The following is a 24439-nucleotide window of genomic DNA, read 5'->3' as shown; positions in this document are numbered from 1 at the left end:
ATTTTTGTAAACAAGAAAGGGAGAAAAATTGGCAAATGTCTATATAGGTAAGTGCTAATATTCCATAAAATGGTAACAATGGCTAAGCCCTAAATTTCCAAATTATATAATTTTTTTTTTTTTTTGAGACAGAGTCTCGCTCTGTTGTCTGGGCTAGAGTGCCGTGGCGTCAAGCTCACAGCAACCTCAAACTTGTGGGCTCAAGCAATCCTCCTGCCTCAGCCTCCTGAGTAACTGGGACTACAGGCATGCGCCACCATGCCTGGCTAATTTTTTTCTATATATATTTTTAGCTGTCCAGATCATTTCTTTCTATTTTTAGTAGAGATGAGGTCTTGCTCTTGCTCAGGCTGGTCTCGAACTCCTGACCTCGAGTGATCCTCCCGCCTCAGCCTCCCAGACAAATTATATAAAATTTTTAAAGCTTATATCTTATTTATAATTCTATTTCCTGGGGAGCACAAATGCTCTTCTAAATGAACTGGTGTTAAGAGAAAAAGACCTAAACTCTGTAATTTTAAGAGGTTTATTCTGAGCCAAATGTGTGTGATCAGCCTGGAGCATGTGGTCTCAAGAGGTCCTGAGGAAATGTGCCCATGGAGCTGGGTGACAGTTGGTTTTATACATTCATGGAGACAGGAATTACACATAAGACCCTAAGTCAGTATGTGGAGAGTGTACATTGGTTTGGCCAGAAAAGGCGGGACATCTCAAAGTGGGGGATTACAGGATACAGGTGGGCTTAAAAATTCTTTAATTTGTAATTGGTTAAAGAAATGAAGCTTTTTCAAAGTCTTGGAATGTTTTAAGTTAATAGAAGTCTGTTAATCAGAGACAAGTCACTGGACATATAGTGATCTAAGTAAATTGACCTGCAGGTGTGGTTTAACCTTTGTCTTACATGGCTTTAGGCTTGTTAATGACTTTGTATCTTAACCTAACTCTAAAAGGGACAAGGCATAACTAGGCATGTCTGACCACCCTTCTCATGTCTAACCTCATGGCCAGCAACTCAGCTTTAGGGATTTATGGGGTCCCCTTGGCCAAGAGAGAGTCCATTCAGTCACCTGGGGGCTTAAGATTTTATTTTAGTTTACGTTGGTAAAAGTTGGTAACAAAGTTAATTGAACAGAAAAAGAAAACTTTTATAACTTTAGAGCACTTTATAGCAGCTCCAAGCCTAGCACAGAATACAGGAGGCTCTAGACACCCAAGTTACCTGGAGAGCAGGGGCCAGGGGCCACTCTGTCCTCACGGGAACCTGGGGAAAGCCAAGAGAGGTGGAGATGGAAGTTTCCACGGTTCTGTGAGTTTACTGCCACACTTGCCCAGTGAGGGGCGTCCAAGAACCAACTTTGAGAATCAGCCCCTGTTCCCTGGCACCTGGGGCATCATTTTCTGACCTTCTCGAGCCATCCAGGAATAAAGGACCTGAAGTGCCTGCGGCAGCGCGGACGAGGCCCCAAGGCAGTGACGGCCTCCGGCCGGGGGTAAGGCAGTTCCCGCCTGAGCGAAAGGGGGCCGCGCTTGCCAGCCGGCGGCTCCGGGGCGGGCGGGACGCGCTGCAGCCGGGCCCTGCCGGTGAGGGCCGCGGGCACCGGCGAGGACGCGCCTCCCCGCCAGGACGCGCGGTGCGCGGCCCCGAACGCCCAGGAGGAAGCGGGCCCTGCCACGGGCAGACGGCGCCATCGCGGCCCGGGCAGCGCCCGCCCGGAGCTCGGAGCTCGGCTTCCTCCACTCCTCCCCGCCCTCCCCTGCTGGACTTGAAGCCAAGGTCAGCGGGCGTGGCTGGGAAGGAAAGGGCTGGGCACCGAGTGCAAATGCAGACGTCCTAGTTCCAGGAGTCCTTTCAGGGCTGGCTGGTCTTGGGGGACGAGCTTGGCTTTTAAATGCAGTGTGGCCTTTTCGTTACTGAAATCAGACCTTGTTACTGGAGATACCCTGGGGAGTTTCCCTCACCTGAACGTAAGTAGTAAGGCGTGGGAACCCCAGATTTCACCCAAGGGGGGGAACCAGCACCAAGGAGTAGGTGTGAACAGGCAGCTTGGGGAGAGCACAGTTGCTTTTGAAGCACCCCAGAAATAGCTTAGGGATGGCAAAAGAGCCCTTTAACATCACAGTAAATTAGTAGAAATCCACTGACTGTTGTGTAGCAAGAAATAATTTGAAAGAACATTCAGTTTATTTTCTCAGAGAGGACTCAATTTTTTATACATATAAAACACTAGCTTTTGTGCTAGAAAATTATATTGCTTGACCCTGCAAAACAAGAAAATATCCCAGTGTGTGTACTTCAACAAGTAAGACTAAGTTGGTTATGATAATGTGATAAAAAATAAAAACAGTGACAGTAAAATCATCCAATAGGAATTATGCACAAGAGTTTTAATACTCTAATTCATTTCCGTTTCACCACAATATTATTAACTTTTGTCCCTGTTTTCCAGATCAAGGAAATGAAGTTTAGAGACACTCAGTGACTTATCCACGTCTGAGATCCGGTAAGTGGAAAGTTTATCTCACTCAAGGGACCACAGTCTACAAAATAAATTTGCACACCTCTTCAAAATATGCATTGCCATTGGAAATAGGTATGTAGAGTGTTACTAGCATCAAATTATGGCAGGAATAAAAGAAAGGGTGATGGGGTGGTCTTGCTTCTGAAGTGTTGGGGGACCCCTGAGCTAAGAGATATCTGGGGAAGTGGTCACTGGTAACAAATGGTAGAGATCGTGACAACATCAGGGCTGTTGGCCATTCTGGTTTGTGGACTCAGGAAGAAGGAAGAACTGCAGGCGTCATTATAGTGAAGGAGGGGAAGAAAGGCTGAGGCACCACAGTGCTGAGGACCAGAGAGCTGCGTCACCACGTGTCCTAGAACAGATGTTAGCATTTTCTAACTCCTCGGCTAATGTGCCTGCACAGCATTACTGTGTAGCTGTTTGGATGTTGGTTCCACCCACATCCTTTGTGTAACTGTGGCACTGTAGCGGGGACAGCATGTAATGTGTGTCTGCAGGGAAATGGGCTGTTCTGGTTATTACAAAATGCCAGAGGTGGGATGACACAGCAAACCTCTGAGTACCCAAGAACACCTGAGACTGTTTGGGAAGTGCAGCCATCCACATGGCCACAGGCACAGTGATAATGATCGACGGCTCCATCTCCATCTGGATGTGTTGTATTATGCCAATGGTGTGTGCAAGACAGAAAATGTAGCTGAGTTTGTCTGGAGAAATTTCTTCCTGTGAGAGTTTTTTTCATAAAGCAAAAGTGTGTGAAACTGGTGCTAATACTGTAGTCTATAAAGAGGAATTGCTCTTGGGGGTTAACAATGTATGTAGAATGAGGTTCTTTTTTTTGCTATTTGGAAAAGATCTTCATCCTTTAGTGTTAAGAAGTTATCATCTAATTGCCGCCCTCCACACTGTGTTCTGTAGTGCCTGATTTATTGAAATCAGTGTGAGAACTGTTTTAAATAAAAATCTGTTTCAAAACCAGATTTATAACAGATCCTGAATGCCATTAAGACAGCTTTTTACCTGCTATTTTAAAAATCACTTCATTTTTAGCAAAATGCTTTGGTATGAAAAATTTTGAAAACAAAAGAGGTATGTTTTTGTTATTTTCTCCATTATCTCAGTTTTTGGTATTCATTCTTCTTGGTATATATAAAATGGTAAAATGTTTACAAGGCTTGCAGTGGGTGAATCTTAGTAAAAGTAAAATACAGGTGGTCATAAAGTCTGGAAATATTGGTAATACTTTTGTAATGAATTGAAGCTTCTTAATTATTTCATCTGGGATGAAGGCGCAAGTTTAGGCCATGAAGATCGGACACACCGATCATCTGAGGCAACATATGTCAGATGTGTGTGCAGTGACTGGTGGGACTGTTGCTTCATTGCATGTCGTTCATTGCAACTTAGCACAGCTTATTGAACTATGAGTTTCTACTGAGGGACGACACATTCAACATGTCTTAGCAATAGCTATTTATTTTGAATGTTTGTCTGTTTTCAGACTTTAGGGCCACCCTAAACAACATTTATTCAAAAAACTAATGAAAAATCACTTAAACACTGTTAAAAATGTCAATTTGAAAAAAATACACTACTCTTTGTAAAGTATTTCCTGTATGAAATCTTCCCTAAGTGGTCCCATTCTGTTCTGATGATTAAATTCACTTGTGTAAGTTGAACTATAAAAGCATATAATCTAGTAGAGTACTGGAGGATATCTGCGACCATATTCCATTGTTTTGTGACTCAGTGACATTATAAAGGAATAAAGTGAAAAAAAAATATTAGGTATAAATGTATAACTATGGAGAATGGAAGGAACTTCCGGTTGGAACAAATAGACTGAGAGAGCCCTCATGTTGGTTTTGCTCCTTTTACAGAAAGCACGGTGTTGCTTTCATCCTGATGGATAATCTGGGAGACTCAACCAGTGACACACACTTGACAGATGTTATTAAAATAGAGTTTAACAAGACGTGGACAACAGGCTACTTATGAGCAGCGAGAAACATGGACTTTCTCCGAAGTGCACCCTCTTAAAAACGTCGAGTATGTAACAAGTGAGGCCTTTCATTATTCTAATGCAAACACTGATTAAACGCACAATTTCTTCAATCCAATGTTAAGATGTCCCTTCCCAGCAGTTTTGGGCTACATGTACATCTCAAGCATAGATTCAGTGGTAAGATTCCAAACTGTGTGAAGCAGTGCATCCCTTCTTAGCCCTGTAATGAACATGAAAGGGAGCTGCCCTCCTGAGTCTTAGAAAATGTGCATTTCTTAGAATTATTTAAAAAATGAATCCTTCTAAATAGTCCATCAGTTTAGTGATATGGGCTGAACATTAGAAATTCATCATATCCTGGAAACATGTATATCATTTGAGGGCATCACCACATTTTGAGGAACAAAATAATATTACTATTAACAAGTAAGTACAATTTTGCCAGAGGATAAAATAGGAATATTGCCAGAAATCTGACTTGTTGGAAAAAAAATCTTTACATGATTGTTAGCTTGTTTTGTTTAAAAATAAACCCCCATAAGCTTGACACAAGTTATGTGCAAAATAATGTGCTAGTTGCAAAGCCTCCTCCCCCTACCCCAGGAGGCCAGTGTGAGTCCAGATGCTTCTTTGCTGGTTTATTTCATTTTCTAGGGTCCATTTGCTGCAAGTCTTTGTCATGTTTCCAGCATAAAGAAATCAACCATCTCAAGTTGAGGTCTTGTCCCCAGTGAAATAAAAAAAAAGGTGACATTCCACTGGACTAGATGATAACTAAAACTGGACAAATAAGATATTTTTCTCTCATCATAGGTTGGCACCATCTTATTCGTGTTTAAAATTTGTGATTTTCTCAATTGTGGGTCAGAGCTAAAGGTAATGAAAACCTGTGGGGAAAGGAATTTTGCAGGCCTACACATGGAATCCGTAATTCTTCTATTCAGAGGCAGTAGCATTACAGAAGAACCCCAATCCCTGAGCAATTCCCCAAACAGACAATCCTATTTTGGGGGCAATATTGACAATGTCCAAGTGTCTCAGTTCTCGGGTTGGGGCACAGCTGATGTTGTCCCTCCTGTGTTGACATTTTGCTAAGTGGATTCAGATCCACTACAAAGAAGAATGCGTGTGGGGTCTCCATGGGATGAGTCTGTGGAGATTTCTGTGGGCAGTGGGTGGTCTCTGTGCATTGTCTCTTGGCAAGTCCTCTATGAGAGGTGGCTTGGTGTGAGGTGTCTGTGGGAGGCCTCTGCAAGCTCTAGGTGAGGTGAGAGTGTGACTTCTCTGTGAGGTGTCTGGGAAATTGGTGTGAGGTCTGCATAAGAGGTCTCTGGAGCAAGATGAGGTCTTCATGTGGCAGTGAGCTGTCTCTGTGTTGTCTCTCTTGGCGGTCTTTGTTGGGGGGGATCTCTGTGAGGTCTGGGAGGTGCTGTGGGAGGCCCAGTGAGAGCAGTGGAGGACTCTGTGAGGCAGTGGGGTTTCTGTGAGATCTGCCGTGGGGCTCTGTGGGGCATGGGAGGCCTGTGTGTGGTACTGAGGTGGACTCTGGGAGGGAGGGCAGTGTGGGAAGTGTGTGAACCTCTGTGCCAGGCTTCTGTAGGAGGGTGGGAGATACCACCCGATGTCTCTGTGGGAATCTGTGAGCTTTCTGTGGGTGTGGGGGCTCTGTGTGATGGCCCCGGAGAGCTGTGCATGAAGACTGTGTGGGAGAGCCCCTCTGCTAGTCTCAGGTCTCCTGGAAGGAAGGCCTTGGGGGAGGTCTCTGTGCGAGGTCTCTGAGTTCACTCTTGGTGTGGGTCTCAGTCAGAGGTGTCTGTAGGGGTTCTCCATGGGGTCTCTGGGTGAGGTTTCTCTGTGGCAGTTTCTGGCAGAGTCCTCTGTGGGGGTCTCTCTGTGTGGTCTCTCCCGTGGCCCCAGTCCTCCCGGGGTCCTGACCCTCCTCACTGCTGGCCCCCTGGAGGCTGCCCCTTCCGTGGCAGAGAGAAGACCGGCTCCAGGAGCAGCCTGGGTGGGGGCAGACAGTATGGGATCTGTCCCTGCCTCTGCCCTGCCACACACTGGAGACAGTCCCTTCTGGCTGCTGTGTGTCCACATCCCTCTGCCCACTTGTCCCCGCTGGCCTCAGGGCAGGTGAGACTCTGAGGCTGTGGATCCCAGCCAGCCTCAGCCCTCCAAGTCCCCATTCCCTGGGAGCAACCCTTGGACAAATCTTCTGTAATGGTGACCAGGCTGTGATCCCTCTGGTCATCCACTCATTCTTTCTGGAATTCCAGAGGGATGGTGCAGGGCCTGGTCACATATGCTGTGGGGAAAGCTACCTTCTTGTTTGAGGGCTTTGTGTCCCTTGGTCCTGCCCTCCATGTTGGGGCCACAGCCTGAACCCCTTGGCTGGCTGGGGTGCTGGGTATGGGGTGGTCGCTGCATAGGGTACCCCATGAGCTCTGCCACCTTCCTGGCTCCCACCTCTCAGATTCTTCTCCCATGCCCCACCCTCGTCCTCTGTGTGCCTCCATCAGATGGCTCCCGTGCTCATGGTCATGCCAGAGGCAAAGGCAGTGTCTTGGAGGGGGACATTTCTGTCACCAAGGCTGAGCACAAAGGGGCCAGCAGGGACCATCTTCCCCCCAGCCTTCAGCAGGCATGGAGGGGGCTCAGGCAGGATGGTCTGTTCCTCACCATGAGCCAGGGGGCCAGATCCCTTGCCCCTGAACCCAAGACCAGCACCCCCAGCCCTGGAACCTCCAGGCACACTTCCAGGGAGTAAGGCTGCTTGGCTCCCACCTTCCTGGAGTCCAGGGGGATTTCCACCCTAAGAGGTCTCTGTAAATCCATCCTGTGTGGCTGTACAATGTTCACAGCAGAGGGGAAAGCAGAAAAGGGGGGTGATCGAGGTCCCAGGGTGGGGTCTCCATAGGGTTTGCCAATCCTGACAGTCCTGAAGACTCTGAAATGACTGGGCTATTGAAACAAGGTGTAGTGAGGGACCCTGGGGTGAGGGTGGCTCTGCAAGGCCCGGTCAGCCTCTTCCTTGCCCATCTCTTCTAGAAGCTGCACTCAGGGAGAGCAGAAGCTGACCCCTTCCCTGCACCGCAGCACCCCACAGACAGAACTCACCACCACTGATGAGGAAAACCACATGTCTTCATTGAGAAGAAGCCATTATCATATTTGGGATGTGCTCACATGAGGCAAAACAGGTTTTCTCTGCCTGAACTCTACTTTTTCTGGGAGAAAAGTTATCTCACTAGAAAAGGTGGGAGAAGTGTGATCTGGTTGACCAGGCAAGACACCTCTAGGTAGATGGCAGTGCCTGGGGCAGTGGACCGGGTGGCTGGAGGCTCTTGCCACCCTTGGCTGATGCTGGCAGGGCCTGGCTGGGGAGGCCCAGTTGCCGTCCCTGTCTTTGACCAACCTGCTCTTGACTGGATGGCTGTGGCCCATGGGGGTGGCTTGGTGAGTGCAGGCCCTACCACTCTTGACTCTCCTTTGCTCTGGGTGGGAGGGACCCCTGTGGTAGCTGAAGCTCCCACCAACTGGGGCCTGGAGTTCTTTGTATCAATTTCCCTTCAATGCAGGAAGTTCATGGTGAAGTCCCATTTTCTCCTCTAGGATTTGTCCAATAGTGATCATGAGCTCCTGGGCTTCAGCCATCCCGCTGTGCATAAATGATCTGCTTGTGACTGGTCCCCAGCACTGGGCAGTGGCTGACGCAGGCTTGCAGTTTTGCAGGGGATCTTCCTGCCCTGTGCCTTTCTTGCAGAAAATCTGCTGCAAGAACTGCCTCATCTTGTTCCTAAAGCAGTTTCCTATAGGAACCTGTCCTTTCTTTGTCAGGAGCTGAGAGAACTTGCTTCTTAGGGACTCTATTAATTCCCTATGCTGGGAAGAGTGGCTCATACCGCTGGTTTGGGAGGTCCTTGGTCCTGCAGACTTTTGTTTGTGCACCCCTGGTTTGGGCCTCCGACAGTGCTCGCTCTCATCAGTAGGGCCAAACCTCTTGCTTTGACTTTCCCATGGGTCCTGGAGTTTCAGGATCTTGCTCCTTCCCCTTGATAAGAGGTTGCATGGCCCCCCAGTGTCAGCACTGGACTTGCTGTGGGAGCTGGACAGAGAGGGCTGAGAAGCCCAGATGTCTGCGGCGAGAACATCAGGGGCGCAGTCCTCAAGGATGACACCAGTGGTGCAGTCTTGGAGGAAGACGTTGAGGGCAGGGCCTTGTGGCTGGTTCTCTGGCTCCACCTCCACTGCCAGCTCATATTCACTAACAATCCGTTCATTAAGGCATAGCTCTTCTGGGTCCTGGGTGACATAAATTGTAGAGGGTAGGGAGATTTGACTGTTCCCCAGAGACCCTGAGCTCAGATTGACATTAAGGGCATGCAAGTCTGACCTCACACTGGCTTCTAAGGTGGCTTCCCAAGCAGGGGACTTCTCTTCCTTGGCCTCCATTGTCTCTGTGCTCTCCTTGGCCTCTGAAGATTGGGACCCCATAGTAAGCTCCAGCAGTGCTAGGCTACTGCAGGGGTCTCCTGAGGCCACACTCTCCTCCTCCTCCCTCAGCTCATTCCTGGCTATTGCTGGACTTGGACTTGGTTCTGGGCTGCCTTGCCCAGCCTCCAGGATAGTTTCACTGTGCCAGGTTCTGCAAGTGAGGGGCTGAGAAGGCCATCTGCCCTTCTGAACAGTGGAAGGGGCCTCTGTGTGCCCATGGTTGTCACCAGACTGGGTCACTCTCAGGTCCAACTGGATGTCCTCACCTGCAGGTGAGGGGACAGGGAGAGGACCAGTTAGGTTGAGGACAATCTTTTCTGTTGTCACCTTCTCTCCTGGACCTTCCCAAGGATCTTCTCCCAGGAAATTGATGACTTCAGCTGTGTTGTCCCCAAATTCACAGGTGGCCCAGGAGGGAAAGGTAGAGTGTGGAAGGGGCAGGAGTTGAGCCTTTTTCAACATAAATAGATTTTTAGTCTTGATGATCTTGAGGGATAGGCCCCACTTGTGTCTCACTTGTAACCTTTTAACATGTGCTTCCAGCACAAGTTGACTGCCTGGATCAAGGAGAAGTTCCTGCAAGTTGCCCTCGCAGGATTCTCGACCCTTTGAGGATGCTAGATTTCCAGTTTCTATGTGCATGTTTGAGTTTTTAGGAGGGGCCAAGGCTTGGTCATTAGCAAGCCTGGAATGATGAACACTCACAGGGATCCTGACTTCCTTAATCTGCCCCAACTGGACTTTCAGCTTATCTTCTAGATGCTCCTTGCCTGGGCTCTCTGGCAAGTCATTTCTTGTGTCACTTCTTGAGGGGCTCATCAAGTCCCTTTCTAACTCCTCCTCAGAGATGGTCCCTGTAACCATCATTGGGGAGCTCTCTGAATCCCAGGATAGATATTTTTGGACACTCCCCACACAGTGCCCCAGTTGCCTGCTGGGGTCTTTCCATAGCTACTGTGTTGCTAGGCCCTGGGACTCCATGTCTTGTATATCTTGGCTGCTTCCACCTGCAAACACAAAGGGCCAGGAGAACCCTTGCTTCTCCTTTGCCTGACCTACCCCTGGAAATTTGGCCTGAGGCTGTGCTGTGCCCAGAGACAGCTGGTTCCTGCAGGGCAGTGTACATTGGTGTTTTGTGAAGTCTGTTCGTAGATGTTGCTCCAGTTGCTCCTGGAGCTCAGGGTTGATAACATCTCCTGGGAGGCTGGAGACTGACTTGTGGGTCTGGGAGGCCCAGCTGTGGGGATTGAACTGGCTAAAGACTTCCTCAGGTTTTTTGACTATACTGGGTAAGGCTCCCCTGCTTTCTTGTTGCTTCCTTAGAAGGTGATATTCTAGTTGAATAGCAGTTGGGATAGGAAATTGGGCCTTTGTACGGACTGTTGGGCAAGATTACTCCACAGAAAGTAATCTGAGGTGAATAGCACTGTGGGGTTGAGAGAGAGGGTAGGAGATGGGCCTGGGTGTGGATCCCAGCCAGAGGTGCAGGCTGGGGCTGGGGCAAGGTTTCAGTCAAAGGCTGGGGTGGAGCCATGTGGTGGGGCCAGGGCTGGGGCGGAAGTTGTGGAGGTAGCTTAGCCTGAATTTGTACCATAAAGGGATTAGAGAGTACATTGAATAAAACAGAGGGAAACTTTAATGGGGGACCAGGGACCCTGGCGGGAGCCACCAGGGACTCACTGTGCAGAGAAGGGAGGCCCCAGAAGAGCTGGATGTATTTCTGCTGTAAATGGTCCCCCATGGCCTTGGGATGGGGGAGCTGCTGAGGACCAGGCAGCTGCTCTGGTTCATCTGTCACATTCCAGAAGGGGTAATCTGGGCTCATTTGTTTCAGAAATGACCCCTTCTTTTCTTTCTCCTTCCACAGCTCCAGTTCTGCCCCCTTAGTGATTAGTATCTCCAGTAGGTTCTGGATATAGGGATTGACCAAAGAGGGGCTACCAGCCTCCATCTGCCTGTATGTGCCATCTGCCCAGGACAAAGCCTCTGATGGGTGGTTGGAAAGATGCCCTTGCTGGGATCTGCCCTTGGGTGAGGTGGAGAGACACCAGGCTCTGCTGGCTCTGGCAGCTGCCTGCCACCAGGATGGGGCTGAGATGGGGTCGCTGGAGTGGCCAAGGCCCAAGATCATTGAGACAGGAGGAGGAAACCAACAGTTGTTGCATGGAGAACAGCTCTGTGGGACAGTGCATGGTGGGTGTGCCATTGGGTCACACTGCAGGTGAGCCAGGCTGGAGTCAGGAGGAGGCAGAGGGCAGGCCATGGGAGCAGGGGACTGTGGTGTGGGAGGCGAAAATGTCCATGGCTGGGGTGAAGGGTGTTCTAGGGGAAGCAAAGTCTCTGGTGGCTGGGAGGCCACACTCAGGGATGAGTGTGATCCTGCACAAACTGGGGAGGTTGTCAGGCCTGGTGACAGGACGGAGGCCAGAGGCAGAGGGTGCTTGGCCAGGGGACCTGGGGAAGCCACTGCGGACGAGGTGGCAGGAGAAGCATCTTCCACACACTTCTCATGAGGCCGGTGGGCTCTGGCAGGTGCTGGCTTGCACACCTTCTCCAGGGGGTCTGGACATGACAGCTCATGAAAGTCCCCCTTGTTGGGGAGCTTCTGCAGGTTCCTGCAGGAGACAGGAGGCACTAGCTGCAGCAGGGGTGGGTGGGCCAGGGGCCGGGCAGGGGTGGTCACCTGTGGCCCATGGCCCCTCCGTTGCCTCCACGCTGAATTCTCAGAGCTCTGACCCTCCCAGGCCACAGGGCTCTAGTCACATTCCATCCCATTCCCTGGTACCCCACTCCCAGGTCAGCCCCAGGGCCTGGGGTCACAGCCCAGCCCCTGGTAGGAAGGAGGACAGGGAGAAAAGGGGAAAGTCCCTTACCTCTGCAGAAGTGCAGTCAGGTCCATAGACCCCTCCAGTTTTCTCGGGCCATCTCTATGAGCTGGAAATAAGGAGTCAAGTTGTGGGGAATGGGGGGGCCTGGGGATCTTGCTGGAGGCTGAGTGTCCCTCTGGGACAGACTGTGGGTGATTAGACCCTGGAGCTCACTCATCAGTGTCCAAGGCCATGTGACCCCAGGAGTGACAGCAAGAAGTGCTTCATCATGTACACGGTGTTCCTATATCCATCCCCCAGGGTCGTCACACCCCCTGTTGGGGAGAAGACAGGGGTCACCTCAAAGAGGAAGCAGCCTTAGCCAGGCTGAGCAGCTGTGCACAATTGGGCCTGCCCCCTCCCCCCGCCATCCAGACCCCTACTGGGCAGCACCCATTCCTTGCCTGCCTAACTTCATGCCCAGCATGGGATCTGAGAAGAATCCAAGGTTCTGATTTCCTTCCCAGGACCCCCTCAGGCATCTGTAGCTGACTTCCTGGGAGACTCATCCCTCAGAAACAGTGACGCTAAATCCCCCCTGGGGGCTCCGAGCAGAGCATCAGAGCCTTACCTTTCAGAGCACAGCTCTTCTTCCTGCTCCTGGGCCTCCTCCTCTTCCCCACTGGAAGCTGGGAAACAAGAAAAATTGAGGGGCTGGGACCAGTTCTTACCTGTCTACCCAAGGCAAGCTGCAGACATTCAGTGCTCATGGAGGACGTGGCCTTTTGCATCTAGCTAATGGAGCTCTGTCTTCTTTTTTTTTAAGCTTTTACTCATTTTTAAAGTATATAAAAATATTTTCTGTTTTTCTTCTTTGAAAAACACAAAGAGGGATATTCTACGTGAGGTCCACCATGGGTGTCTTCCGCCACTGTTCCTCTGCTCGAGAAGCTCACTGGCTCAGACCTATGGGTGCCTCTGAGCTGTCAGGCAGGATTCTACCTCCTGAGGAGGCCAGAGGCCACTCCAGCCCATGATGGGAGGCTTTCAGGGGCTCAGCACAGCCCTCAGATCTCCTGACATGAAGGAAAGGCTAGGCCCAAGGAAGGAGACAGATATACCAGGCTCAGGGCTGTCCTCCCACAGAAATCTCAACTCTCTCAAAAACCCATCCTGGCCCCTGAGTCCTAGCATTTGATTTTGTCCTGTAGCCTCCTGCACACCCACACAGGTGGTCTGGGAGCTTCAGATAATCCCACCCTGCCCTGCCTGGGCCTAGAAGGATGAGGAGATTCCCATCCAAGGAGGCTCTAGTTGATGTGGAAAAGTGGGCATAATTATAGAAAGAAAAGAGAATTGTTGGGTCTGGGCCAAGATTTCCTTACCTTCCTGATGTTTCTTTTCTGCCCAGGCAATGGTGAGGATGGATCTCCCCTGAGGCAGGGGAGTAACAAAAGAAAAAGCCCCAGTCCACACAGAAGGCCCAGGGTGATGTCCACCACCCAGGAAATGGAGCTGGGGCTTAGCCATGTGGCACTAACACTTTTCAGAGGAAAGACATGGTTCTCCATCTTCTGAATCACACCGTTGCCCTCAAGAAACTGAACCCTGGGCATTTCCTGTGGGCCTGTTGTCTAGGGCCCAGGCCTGCATCACAGAGCTGTGGCCTCCTCATCACAAAGGGCTCCTGAAGGTGGGGGAGGGGCAATCAGAGGAGGAGGCTGAACCACAGCACCCCACCACCACCACCCTGCCTTGCTCATCCCTCCACCCTCTGGGCCTCCTGCATCGCTCCTTCTGATTCCACCTGCTCAATTTCTCAGAGATAGACCTCAGTCAATTTTATATTCTTTCCTCCTGGAACCAGATATTACCTGGTTCCTTGGAGATCTATGCTGTGTTCCCTAAATTTCATAGGTTTTAAAAATCTGAACTTGTCCCTGCAATTTCTTTTACTTCTTAGGGATTGTTGCTTTCAGGATATCCTCTCTCTGTAATTCTACCTTTCCCATATAACATGTTCTTGCCTTGCATGAACTCAGACATAGAACTTAAATTTTTTATACTTACTTATCTTTGTGAATTTTGAATAAAATTTTTTGTACTTCTTCCTTTGTTTAATCATTGCTGTCTTCAGCTAGAGAGATTTAAAAATTTATATTACTACTTTATTATTGAAAATTGATAAGACTAAATAAGTATAGAAAATTAAAATAAATATTCAAGGGATTTTTTTTCTATGTTTCTAATATTTTTGCTTCTAAAATAATACAAGTTAAACTGCACAAGAAATTTTGGAATGTCTGGTATATACACACATACACACACACACACACACACACACACACACGCAGACACACACACCTCCTTTGATAAAGCCATCCAGTACTTTCAAATCTAAGAACTATTTCTTTGTGTTCAAAAGCCTTCCTTTAGTATTTCTTTCAAGGTAGGACTGCTGGCAGCAAGTTTCCTTGGTCTTTGTTTATCTGGGAATAACTTTATTTTTTATTTTTCTTTTACTTTTTGAAGATAGATTTGCTGAACATGACATCCTTAGTTTATAATTTTTTTCTTTCAGCTCTTTGAATATGCCATCCCAGTGCCTTGCCACCATTGTTTCTAACTGAAAGTAAACTTAGTGTGTTACCTTGTACATGAAGAGAAGTTTTTCTCTTGCTGCTTTCAATATTCTCCTTTTGTCTTTCCACGGTTTTACTATGATGTGTCCAGGAGTGGATATGCTTTTAACACTGAATCTACAGATTAATGTTTTACATCAAATTTAGTAAGTTTTCAGCCATTATTTCTACAAATATTTTTTTATTCCTCCTTTTCTTTCTTTCTGACATTTTCCTGCATATGTTGGTGTACATATTGATGTCTAACAGGTCATTTTTATTCAATGTTTTTTTTTTTTAGAAGAAAAAGAAACAACTTTATTGTTAAATAAGCATTAAACTAGAATGTGGTGCACACCACAGGCAATCCACTGAGAAACTGCAAAAACAGAAAGAAATCTCACCCTCTTATGCAGTCAAGCAGACACAATCTATTACATACATGTTCTCAGATTTAAAAATAACAGTCCTCAGTAAGAGGACATGACAGCAACATTGCAACACATAGTTCATTCTAAATTCACTTGGTAATTGGGATGATTTGCCAGTGTTACTTAGCTAATTGGTTTTCATAGCTTTATGACGAGAGGGAAATTTGCAACTTGGAGGGAGGCCCTATGAAGTTAGGCTCCCACCCTCTCAAAGAAACTGAGAGGAGGTGAGGGTGCTATCTTTCTTTTTTTTTTTTCTTTCTTTTTTTTTTTTTTTTATTTCAGCTCTTCATGGGGATACAAAAGCTCAGGTTATATACATTGTCCGTGTCCCGCCCATCCCCCTGAGTCAGAGCCTCAGGCGTGTCCATTCTCCAGACAGTGCGCCTGGCATTCACCATGTAGTCATACCTCCATCCCCTCCCCCCACCCCCCACCTCCCCGAGTCAGCACCGTCAAGCGTGACCACTCCCCAGACGGTGCGCAACACACTCATGAAACCATTTAAAAGGCTGTATATTTAGCTCTTATTAACATGAGTAAATGTTTTAATTTCAAGTTTCATGAAGACACAGCCCTTATCTAGCTTGTTTTTACTGTTGTATCCCTAGGGCACAGAATAAGGCCTAGCACATAAATGTTTAATAAATATTAGCTAAATAAATGAAAAAGTAATGTTAAGTGAAAAGAATATAAAATTTTAGAAAATGTGATTTCTGTGACAAACCGGTATAGGAAAAGAATTGGAGCCACGCACAACCAAATGGGAAAAGAAGTCATGGGCAATTTTAAAAAACAGCTTTATTGAGGTATAACTTGACATGCCATAAAACTCACCGACTGTATGTGTACAGTTCAATGACTTCATTTATATTGGGTCATTAAATATGAAATGTCCGATTTTGAATCAAAACTGTAGTTTATTATATCTCAAACAAGAAGCAGTACAATGCATCAAAGTATGGGCCTAAACCATCAACACAGTTTTGCCATCTTAATGGCACCTTGTTTATGCCAGCAGCGAAGAAGCCTGGAGAGCCAGTGGTAATAAAATCACAAAAGGCATTTTCCACAGCTTGTTGAGAGTTTAATATTTTTCCTTGCAAGAAGTGGTCCAAAGCCTGGAGGAAGTGTGAGTTGGTGCACGGTCTGCTGAATACAGTGGGTGACAGAGAGTTTCCAAGTTCAGTTTTTGTAGTTTGAGCAGCGTCGTTTGTGAGACATGTGGTCAAGCGTTGTCTTGCAAGAGGATTGGGCTGTCTCTATTGACAAATCTCAGCTGCTTAATCGCAAGCATCCTCATCATTTTGTCCAGTTGGTTGCAGTAGACATCCACTGTAATCAACTAACCAGGTTTCATGAACCTGTAGTGGATAGTACCAGCGCTGCACCACCAAACAGACACCATTAGCTTTTTTTGATGAATATTCGGCTTTGGACCGTGTTTCGGCACTTCATCTTTATCCAACCATTGTGCCAAACACTTGAAATTGTCAAAAAGAATCCACTTTTCATCACACGTAAAATATGCTGTCAAAATGATTCCCCTTTATGTCGTGACAGCAAAGAAAGGCAAGCTTCGAGATGATTTTTCTTCTGATGCTCATTTAATTCTTGCAGAACCCATGTATCTGGCTTCTTTACCTTGAGCATTTGTTTCAAATGGTCCAAAAATGTTGGAAAATAATGTCAAACCTTGCTGCTAATTCATGTGTAGGTTTAGATGGATTTGCTTCCACTGCAGCTTTCGGTTCATCATTATCCACCTTGGTCTCAGGCCGCCCACGTAGGTCATTTTCAAGATTAAAATCACCAGAAGGGAAATTCTCAAACCATTGAGTACCGTCCGTTCATTAGCCACATCCTTCCCAAACACCTTCATTGGTATTTCGAGATGTCCATGCTGCACTGGTTCCCCGATGTAACTCATATTCGAAAATTACACGAAATTTTGACTAATTTGAAAGATAACCACAAGCCAAAACGTGTGTTTACAAGACTGAGGATGTACCTTCATAATAAAAATAAAACAAATGTCACAGTGAAATGTCAGAGATATCAACTGTCAAAGTTAGTACTTAAGGAAATTGGACATTTCATACTTAATAACCTAATACATCTGTGCAATTATCCAATAATCCAGTATCATGGTCAGTATTCGTTTTGTCACTTGACCTTTTCTGTATTGCAAAGAACCTATCCTTTGAAACTTTCACAGAAAGTTGGGTGGAGTTGAACTCTAAAATACCTACAAAATTACTTTCTAATCTTCTGAGTTCACTTCTTCAATTTGACACATGCCCCAGAGGGGACTCCTGCCGCCCGGCCTAGGGAATAGATACTGCTCAGGAGCAGGCGCAGCGCTTCAGGGAAGTCGGCCTTGGTAGGAGCGGCGCGTGGCTGGCAGGCGGGCGCCCATCGTCCTGACCTCGGCGCCCTTTGTCGGCTCCAGCGGGTGGGTGGCCCGTATCTTGGCTCCTGGCTCCTCCCCCGCCTTCCGCTCCTCCCAGCCCCGCAGGCCGCCAGAGGTTCCCGCCCATCTGCGCCCCGAGCTCCCTTCCCGTCTGCCGCGCCTGCCCTGCCCTGCCGCCTGGGTCCCCGCCGCCTCCGCGCCCAGCCGCAGCCCCCGCCGCTCCTCGGGGCTGCCCAGTAGCGCTGCAGCTGCAAACATAAGGGAAACCTTCACGTATGTGTTGCTTATCAGTTCACTAATCCTTAAGCCAAAGAAGCAATACATTTATTTATTTAGGCACGTTCATATAATTATAACACTACATAATTACATGGCCTATAATCAAATAGCCTATTTTTCACATAAACGTAATTTATATGCATATTATATAATGTATGGAATATTTTACATAATTACATAATTGCATGTATATTGGATATAGTACTTTATATGTCTGATTTTCCTTTTAAAGTTTATATAATGTATTTAAAATTCGTCCTTTAAAATAGATATGTATCTTCCCTGCCTCCTTCTTCCATGGTTAAGTAATGAACATATTTAGAAGCAAGATTGAAATTCCGTTTTTTGAAAAATGTAGTCAATATTTTGACTTAAATTTGGAATAAAGCCTTCAAAGAAAAACCATTTTAACCTTTTGGCTAGAGAATTAGAAAAAAACATCATATAGCATTTTAATAGAAAATTAAAATTTATATTTTAATACAAAAACAGGAAACGCTGGAAACTTTGTGACTAGGTATTTCTTAATTATCCTGGACAACCTTGTCTGCAATGAGGGATGGTGAATCTTAAAATTACAGTGATTTGTATTGTTCTTTTTACCTTACACTACTCTATTTCAGCATCCACTGCTACAAGATAGGCTTGCATAGAGGTGAGGTAGATATTCCTTGGAAGAATTTGATGGGGAGACAAAGATATTCCTAGTTCCCACAATGACGTTATTTATGTGAGCATATTAGGAGAAAAGATCTTAATGTAAACAAGTGTAAGGTCAGTTACAACTTTCAGGGTATCTGATATTTTTCTTCCTTACTTTGTTTTCTTCTCTGTGCCATGTCTGTATGCCTTCCTTCACTCCTTCCCCTGGCAGCTAGGATCTCTGGCTAACCAGCTCCTGAAAGCAGTGATCGGACACTTGGTTGAGAGTAATTGTGTGGATTATTTTAACACCTCTATGAGATAGGTACTGCTACTGATGCCATTTTAGAAACAAGGAAACTGAATCTCAGAGAGGTAAAGTAACTTGCTTGAAGATGAGTAGTTTTAATATGGTATAAATTGGATTGAAACTCAGGTCTCACTACCTGTGAGACTCTAAATCCACACAGTTAACCATTAAGTGAAATTACCTGTCATCAGGCTGCCAGCAATCTGTCAAAAACATACTGTCCTCCTATCCAAACATAATTCCGGCAAGTCAGTAATTACAGTTCTATCCAAGAGAATACTCATCTTTCAGAAGGTTGTATTATCCATCTTTATATCTTATTTTCTTACCCCAAATATATTCTAGTATTTTTTCATATGCAACAGCTTTTAATGAAGCTGGAGAACACATGGTCAAAGAGCTGGTTTCCGTATACAGGAAGAGATTGTTCCCACCCTGTAGATCATTACATGGCTCTTAAATCCCAAAATCACAATGTCTTAAACACACATTATTGGTAGAATGTGGTGACTAGCAGCTCTAGAGGGAGTGGAAAAAGGGAAATTGTCCACATAATGAGTGTAGAATTTTAGATTTACAATGTGAAAATATTCTGGGGGTTCCACAATATAAATATACTTAATATTTAAGTGGACAGTTAAAAATGGTTAAGATGGTAAATTTTATGTTATGTGTTTTTTTACCATAATATAATAAAGAAAAAAACACATGATACCTCAGTACATGTTTACTAGGTGTATACCATATACATTATACTACTTTAGTTTACACTTACCGAACCTTAAACTACACATTTTAGCATATACCTGCCCTCTCAACTGATTGTCTCATTTAACTCCTCTCTTGCTACAAAGCAGGTGACTTCATCTATATTTGATTGTTGGCTGTATCATGCAACATTTAGCACCAGGGTTATAGAATCAGCTAAATAGAATCTGAAGCACACAACGTCAATTTTTGGCTGTGTAACTTTGGGCAAGATACTGTCTCTCTTTAACTTCAGATTTCTCGTTTGTAAGTGTAAATAACAAATGTATTTATTTCAAATGTCATGATAATTAAATAAGCTATGAATTTAAATATATCACAGCTATTGGCACATAGGGACCACCAATTGACTAAAATATACAGTATAATTATTAATATTATATTATAAGTTATATGATTCTGTCTTCATATTTTACTTCTCTTTGGTATGAAATCCATCTGTGTACTCCATGTAAAATATATAGTGTGGAAAAATATGGGCAAATACAGGCAGATGTTTATGAAACTAATATTGTCATCCTCCTGGGCACTGTCTGGGGTAAATTTCTTTGCTTCTCATGCAATTACATTTGGCCATATGACCAAGTTCTAGTTCACTAGAAATTGAGGAGAATTGATTCAGTCCCCTTCCAGGGCCAGGCTCATAAATTTCTTCCATTCACAATCATTGATGCTATTGATGTTATTGCAAGCTTGAGATGAACACAGCAAACATGGAAGTCATGGTAAAGATGGTGAAAACATACGACAGAAGGGGCCTATTTGGAACAGAGATGCCCATCAGATAGAGCATGTGATTTGAACTTTATCTAATGAAGCACTAACCTTCTTTGGTATTTAAATCTTTATATATTCTGAGGCTTGTTTGTTCTAGTTGCTGAATAAAGAAATTGGTACCTTGAAATAGCAGAGTAGAGGAATTTCACAACACCGGTCCAGCCTGATTTCATAGTCACTTTGAACAGTGATTGCTATGTGTCTTTAATGCTTCTGTTTTATGAGTAAGAGTCTTTGTTATAATTATCCTTGACTCTTTTACCACTGTGAATTGGTCAAGAGGCAGTAGAAACCTTGTCCATGTATGTCTAGCACAAGAGAAGCCAAGTGCAGATTTTATAGAGAGGACTACACATCACATGGAAATCTTGTACTTCAGCTGAATGTAATGATTAGTTGGTGACCTAGATAGTATCTCTGGGGAAGAGATGAGCCTGTTGTATGTCTAGGAAGAATCGTAAAACAAAGATTTGGTATCAAGAAAAGAACACTATAAAATAAATTGGCTAGCTATTCACATAAATCATTTCCTCTTCTTTCCAGACATAGCAATTAGTCTTCTTTCTGATTTGCAATTGCTATGTGATTGTATTGCAGAAAGTACAAGGGTTTAATGGATAGCAAATGAGTATTTTTTTAAAAAAGTTAGCTCAGGATGTCATGTATATAGTTTAAACTGGGACTGAACGAGATGGTTCTAAAATTCATATGAGAGAACTAAGTGCCAAAATTGGCCCAAAAGGACACTCCTGAAAGAGAAAATTGAGAAATCAAGTTGATGGGATATTAAGCAGAAAGACAAATCAATGGGATAGAGAGCCCAGAAAGAGATCTACACACACATAGGAACTACTCAGTAAAAACTGTTGGGACGTTTGTTACAGAGAAAAAGAAAACATGCAATCAAATCCCTATGTTGTACAAGATCTGAAAATGCATTACAGATGGATTAAAGACAAGATTATAAAACTTTTAGAGAAAATATGAAAGAATATCCTTAAGACCTTCGGATGGGCAATGATTTTCATGGTAAGACACAAAAATTGATAAGAGTATAGAAAAACACTGATCCATTTTATCACATTAAAATTAAAAATTCTATAAATTAAAAGCTATCTTAATGACAGTGAAAATATATGCCACAAATGAAACTTATTATTGGTAACATATAAATTGACAAAGGGTTTGTATGTATAATCTATAAAGAACCTTGATTAGTCAATATGGAAAAATAAAACAAGTTATTTGGGAAATGGACAAATGACAGGTAATTAGATTCATCCCAAGTGGTCCATAATATTTGAAAACATCCTCACCCACATTAATAATAAAGACATGTGAATTACAATGATCATGACAGTCTACCCAATTAGCAAGAATTCAAAATTTTCCAATACAAAATATTGCCATGAGTGTGTATAAAAATGGACTCCCATTAAAAATGGTGGAAGTACAAAGCAAATAGTGGTTTAGAAAAAATATATGTTTCTAAAAGTTACCTCTGTGGACCCTAAAATCCAGCTGTTTACCTCTTATTAATAAATCCTAAGGAATTTATACTACTTATGCACCAGGTCATATTTACAATAATGGTTAATAAGAGAATTAATACCAGCAAAACTTTTAGTATAATTTAAATGGTCACTAAATGCAAAATAGAAAGTTTAAAATGTGATAAATTAATATGATTAAATGTTATGTTTTAGTAAAAATTAATGACAAACTGCATACCTATACATGGAAAACTCTCAAATACATAATAATGAGTAAAAGTGCAAATTGCAAAAATATATACAATTTTATGCCATTCTTATTACTTTGAAAAACAGGGAAACTAAACTTCTTGTTTGGGTATTCTTACAGAATTGGCAGAATATTAGTAATAATTATATTAGATAGGTGAGGCCACACTTCAGTTGCAAAAACAATTAAAAAAACTCAGTATCTTTGCAGAATCTAGGCTGGTTTTTTTGTACATGCAAAGTTCAGTGCAAATGAGGGCATCCTTTATAGGGAGACTTACAAACCCAGGCTGCTTTGATCTTGTGCCCTTTTTTTGCCCTAGCAAAATGGCAAAGTTAATCCAGCACCACATCACATTTTACACTGCTTCACACAGAGGTAAATTATAATATCATATTTCATTGTTCAGTAATCTTGCATACCTGTTGGGTTGAGGGAGGGATTGGAAAATTTTGTTTCCCATATGCCCGGGAAGGAAATATATACAAAGAATTGGTGAGCACTATTAACATCTATCACAGCAATTAACACAATCCAATTGTAAGTGTTTTCTGGGAGGAGTGGTAGAGAAGGAGGCAGGGGGTATTTATTTGGAAAGAGGCAAACCAGAAGGAGGAGGCATCTAAGCTCTGGGTCGTATTTGTTTAAGTCTACATAGTAAGTACATGTGTTTTCATTTTATAATTACATAAACTGTATATATAGATTTATGTATATTCTGTATTGTATATTTTAAAATGTAATATGTATATGTTAATATTTAATGCATAACATAATGTATATTATAATATACATAATAAGTGTAATATAATATGTACATATGTTTATTAATGTATGGCATATATCACAATATATCCTGTGGAAAGTAGATAATGGTCCCCCAATATATCTACATTCTAATGCATGAAACCTGTGAATATGTTACCTTTGTGACAAAAATTGAGCATGTGTGATTAAGGCTAAGGACATTGAAACGGGGAGGTTCTCCCTGCTGGTCTCGGGGAGTCACAGCCCGGCAGCAGCCTCCATTGCAGGGGGCTTCGCGATTCCCTACCCCTAGCTCTGGGGGCGGCTGGTGGAGAGGGATGAGGGGAGGTCCGTGGAAAGAGGAGAAGCAGAGATTGTTTGGCCTTGTAGTTCCCGGGGACTAGGTGGCAATTCCGGGCCTTCCATCAGTGCCTCGGTGTTCGTCCCCCACGACCGCCTCGCCCCCACCCGCCTCATATCTTCCCAGTCTTCATCTTCAATCCTAGGGCAACTGCAGCGGTCATTTTCAATCTATTTTCAAACCCCTAAGTGATGGATGGCTCTTGGAACCTCTCAAATTGAATAGATAATCAAAGGACACATTACAATTGGGGTTAGGGATTCCTTTGGCTGTGGAAGTTTTGGGGGGAATTTCACCTTAGGTTAATCATTTTAGGTTAGTTTCTTGGGTGAGTGGTTCTGCCCACTTGGATGCAGCCTCGGAGTATAATACTATCTGGTGCAATATCTGATATGAGAAAGTGGGAAATGGAGGTAAGCGGTTAAAGATGGGAGACGTTGTTTGGGAGATGGAATGCAATAGGAAGTTGCTGGTTCTTTACCATTTGATTTTTGTCAGGGCTAATAAAACAGTACCCCAAAATGAAGGCCTCAGAAGCGAACGTTTTTCTCTGACCTTCTCCGCGGCTCCTCTCAGTCCCATTCTGCCCCGAGGCTAGCCGTAGAAACTAGAATCCCTCTTCCCCAAGGCAGATCATAGAAACCAGAACCTCTTTTCCAGAGAGCCAGCCGTAAAACCTAAAGCTATTTTGTGTAAAAACTGGCCATAAAGTAATTATCTGTACCTTTTTGACTGTAGGTCCTAAGACCCGCATTCCAGAGAGGGCCCTGCCCCGCATCCGGAAGGAAGGCATGCAGTTCAGAGAGGCCAAGAGGAGTCCAGACGGGCAGGCCTGCCCGCGTTTCCCCACTCAGTCTGTGGGCATCAAATCCGGTTCGTCCATTCATGTTTCTACAAGGCTGTCCATACTTTGTTGAACCTAAGCATAAAAATGGACAGTTTCCCCTCTATCTTTGGATGTTTATTCTGAAGGCTTCCCTGAATACACACTAAATAAAGGTGTATGCTTTTTCTCTTATTAATCTGCCTTGTGTCCGTGACTTTCAGCAAACCTCTAGGAGGCTAAGGGCCTTAGCCCGGACAACTTCATTAAAAAAGTCATCTACTCACAACTCAGAAAGATAAAAATAAGTACAAAAGTTATTACAGGATACAAATTCATATCTTTATCTTGTGTATATCTATCTATCTATTTGTCTTTGATAAATGCATGAGAGTTGGATTTTAGAAGTCCCATTAGGTATAGTTTGTTTATATTTACTGTTAATTAGTTTTTATTTTAATGTAAAGCAAAGAAAATTAATAGCTAGTTTACATTTTTGAAGATTCTAAAGAGACCTGTATCTACTAGAAATTAATTTTATTTGGGGGAGGGTTATATAAGAATATATACTCAAAATGTATTATTTTTAATTCTTCCTAAAGAAGAACAGGAAAAAGGTATCTGCTTAATGATCTTGAAACTTTTATTTGAATTGATAGCTCTTTACAAATTTGCTTTTAAGAAATGCAAGTAAATAGG

General features: G+C 44.4%; 1 long non-coding RNA gene across 5 annotated transcripts; it reads left to right on the top strand.

The window, feature by feature from the left end:
* Positions 1–1798: 1798 nt before the first annotated feature.
* LOC123623535 lies at positions 1799–23935 on the top strand. 5 transcript variants are annotated; one of them, XR_006729880.1, is made up of 4 exons: positions 1799–1965; positions 2448–2501; positions 4403–4571; positions 23656–23935. It is a non-coding gene; the product is annotated as an uncharacterized LOC123623535 (long non-coding RNA). The 5 variants fall into 5 exon arrangements; XR_006729881.1 differs by having other exon boundaries at positions 4403–4582; XR_006729883.1 differs by lacking the exon at positions 23656–23935 and adding an exon at positions 20951–21077.
* Positions 23936–24439: the final 504 nt, after the last annotated feature.

This window comes from Lemur catta, chromosome 18 (genome assembly GCF_020740605.2).
Source record: "Lemur catta isolate mLemCat1 chromosome 18, mLemCat1.pri, whole genome shotgun sequence".
Lineage (NCBI taxonomy): Eukaryota > Metazoa > Chordata > Mammalia > Primates > Lemuridae > Lemur > Lemur catta.
Note: the sequence above shows the minus strand (reverse complement) of the source record. Positions and strands in the feature narration are given on the sequence as shown.